This window comes from Salmo salar, chromosome 16, assembly GCF_965601325.2.
Source record: "Salmo salar chromosome 16, fSalSal1, whole genome shotgun sequence".
In the NCBI taxonomy this organism is placed as follows: domain Eukaryota; kingdom Metazoa; phylum Chordata; class Actinopteri; order Salmoniformes; family Salmonidae; genus Salmo; species Salmo salar.
In genome coordinates, this window is record NC_138306.1 from 34,150,718 (window position 1) to 34,154,336 (window position 3,619).

Consider the following 3,619-nt stretch of genomic DNA (forward strand, 5'->3'; position numbering starts at 1 on the left):
ATTTTGATATCTGAAAAATCACATGACCCCAACCATGTGAAAAAAAATAGATGTATTAACGGCCAATGTTAACTTTTTAAGTTGAGGCTATCTATGGCAGTCAATTGAAACATTTTTATCAGTATTTCTGATTGTCTTCTCAACTCACCATCACATACTTTTAATGTGGGGCTATGACAGTCAATTGCAAATTAGTCTGACATAATGTCTCTTATCTCATCACCACTAATGGGATGGGTGTGGCTTGATGCATGTCGCGTCGGAGATTCTCAATGTCAGGGGGCGTGTTCAACAGTGCGCACCTCACCTATCGCATCAAATCTGGATCGATATTTGGTTTTAATGCAAATGAGGGCATTAAAACCAGCTTTACACAGATATAAGCTGGCGAAGGGTACCATGAGTTTTATGGTGCTTTCAAGACAACTGGGAACTCTGAAAAATACAACGTCAAATCATGACCTCAGTGATCTTCAGGTCGGAAAGTCAGAGCTCTAGAAAGAGGCCCGAGTTCCCGACTTGGAATTCCGAGTTGGATGACCGTTCAAAACGATTTTTCCCAGTTGGAGCTTATTTTTTCCTGAGTTCCCAGTTATCTTGAACTCACTTTAGTCGGAAGTCTGATTCCAAGTTCCCAGTTGTTTTAAACGTAGCAATAATGCTCAGAGGGAGACAGCATGGTTTCACTTCGAGTCAGGAACAAAAACTCCGTGGTGACACATGAATGTGTTGTCTGCAGAATTCGGTCACATGATCTACAGCTCAATCAGCTGTTCGATTTCACTTACTGGCATGTCAACTGAGCAAGGATCCCAGACAAACGGATTGGGAAGTAGGTCCTCAAGTGTTCTTCCAAGTGTTGGAGGTGAGCAGTCATCACTCGTGTGGGAAATTTACTGATACTGTTTTCTGTTTGAAACATGCACTGCCGAGGGAAGGGGGCATTGTTAGCTTTTGAAAGACTCTCTCCAATAAGAATTCTTTCCTCTGAATCCACTGATACGGTCACTCATCTGTATAATGTTTTTGTATTTCCCCTGCATGGTTGCGTACAGTTTGTTCAGTTTCCCAAATATGTCTGTTACGTAGGCAAGGATAGACTTTTTCCTTTCATTACACAGAAAGTCAACCAAGTAAAAAAAATATATATATCCATTGTGAATGACAACAGTTCCTCTCTCAATGCGATACATCTTTCCAACACTCCCCCTCGAAAAACACCAAGCCTCAGTGTGAAATAGAACTTTGTCAAGCTCTGATCCCATATCTCAACATACAGTAGTTCTGAAAACAGGCATGCGCGCAGTGGATGTGATATGATGTAGTTTACAGTCAAAGTTACCTGCTGCAGTACATCTCCGAGTTCTGTGGTTAGCACTTTTGCCACCAGTTGCTCTTGGTTTATCCATTATAGCTCAGTGGTTGTATCATACAATGCGTCCATATGGCAGAAGGAGACATTCATAACTAGAGTGCAGAGGCCCATCCATGCAAAAGCCCACCATTCGATCCCATGGAATCGGTTTGTCGTCAATATAGCCACGCAGCACACTGAACATCCCCTGTGCAGTTTCATGCTCGGGAATCATGAGACAGAACAATATGTCCGTGAATAGCATCACCTGACATGTATAGCGAACAAAAGCCAATGCATGGGCAGCTATCGTCCATTTGAAGAGCATAAGCTGGGGAGTTTTGGAATCGTTCAGTCAGTTTCCTCTTGATTGCTAGCAATAGCATAAACTCTTTGTTTAACACTGTTATCTGACAAAAGTTTTGATGTGAGTTTCTTTGCATCTGCCTCCCCACACATTGTTTTCACCATATCAATTGCGGACGGTAATATAAAAGTATCTGTAATAGTATGTCGTTTCATGGCTAGGCTGGCTACGCTATTCACCTTGGGAATGATTCAAGTGCTGCCTTTTCCCATGATTTTAAGGGCGCTCTCTGATTGAAATCTAAAAGATAAAGTTAAATCATTTTCATTTAGATTAAGGTTAACCACATTACAATGCTATTGAGATAGACGATATATATATATATAATCATATTTTTTTGTATATATTCTTTCCTTCAGGATTTTAGAAATTCTCCCACAACCCCATTTTCGTATCAAGGCGATCCTTAGTTTGAGAACTGCTGATTTAGAACAACATGTGTATTTTATTCAATCACAGTTACAATACAGACATCACTGTGTTTGTTCCTTGATTTGAAATGTTGTTTGATTATTGGTAACACATTTAATGATGACACATTAGGATGTGTCATAGGATGTGTCACACAAATCATAGACAACCCAGTTGATGGAAACAGCATACACTCACTCACTCAGGCCTTATATTCTTTGTGTAGTAGACTATCTGCCTAGTGAAGCCACAGAAAGGCCTGCTAAAGACTCCCTCATTGTACTGTCACAAGCCTGGAGAGTTCATGTTATATTTATGTTGCCTACAGCGGATTCTCTGTTCTGTTCTGTTCAGCTGCACTCTTGCCAGCTCTGCTACGTCCCCCCTCCACAGACAATGTTACATCTCATTGGTTATGCCCTAGATAAGCTATTTTTATAGGAAATAATTAGACATAACTGATTTAAATACTGCAAAGCCACACTCTTTTGTCTCGTTAGCGTGGTGTGTGTGGATCATGAGCACAAAGGTGAGAGCATAGAAAACATTTGCCTCTAGTATCTTTTTAATAAATATGCATGGGAAAATAAAGATTTGTTTACCAATATTTAATGTAATTTTTTTGGTCTATTAGGATTCATCCCTCTCCTCTGACTGTGTTAAACTCTAGCCAAATGTGCAGAGAGGCATTTGTGTTATACCATTGTTCAGGTTCCCTAGCAGTTTGGAGGGTTTGCAGGAGTGATTTCAGCTGCTCTACATGAGCAGGCCACTATGGACCAGAGCACAATAATGGTAATGATGATGAGGGGAGATTGGCAGAGGAGGGGGGTGGAGAGGGGTCCTGGTTGATGGGATAGTCATGCATCCATGTACTGTACATCAATTATGTAATAACTGTTTTCCTCATCTTTCCCGCCCACCTAGAATATTTAATTAAATCCTTGACTTCTGTATTAATACACATTAAATGGAATTTCTGCTTCCCATACTGTGTTATGTGTTTTTGGCGTATGTTTACCTTATGCAGGGGCCAAGCAGCCAGTGAAAAGGGAAGAGGAGGCAGTGGCAAGGATGACAGCACTCCAGCAAAAATTATTTTCTGATGAGCTGCAACACTCCCACGACATCAGCTCTCTGTAGGGAGTCGTCTCCTAATTTCCTCCATCCATAATAAAAAGAGCTACATTAAACATTGCCATTAGTGCCAGCAATTTGTTTTATTCTCAACAGAAAGAAATGTTATCTGTGGCGGACAAACTTAACCCAATTAAAGCCCATTGTGCAGAGGGGCCTGATGCTGAGGAACGAAGGAACAGAGGCACAGCCAAGCCAACCAAAAACCTAAAGAAAAAAAGAGAACGAGGAGCGTGTTTTTGCCAAATACACAGTGGAGAAAAAGAGATGTCTTGAATGGATGGAAACACTAAATACATTGCCTCTCATCTCTCTTTACTGTGTCAGAGTGGGTGACTAATATCATGCAT

At 40.9% G+C, this 3,619-nt stretch overlaps 1 long non-coding RNA gene across 1 annotated transcript; it reads left to right on the top strand.

The window, feature by feature from the left end:
• The first annotated feature begins 287 nt into the window (after positions 1–287).
• Positions 288–3,329, top strand: LOC106573704 (uncharacterized). The gene is made up of 2 exons (XR_006759737.2): positions 288–865; positions 3,163–3,329. It is a non-coding gene; the product is annotated as an uncharacterized LOC106573704 (long non-coding RNA).
• Positions 3,330–3,619: the final 290 nt, after the last annotated feature.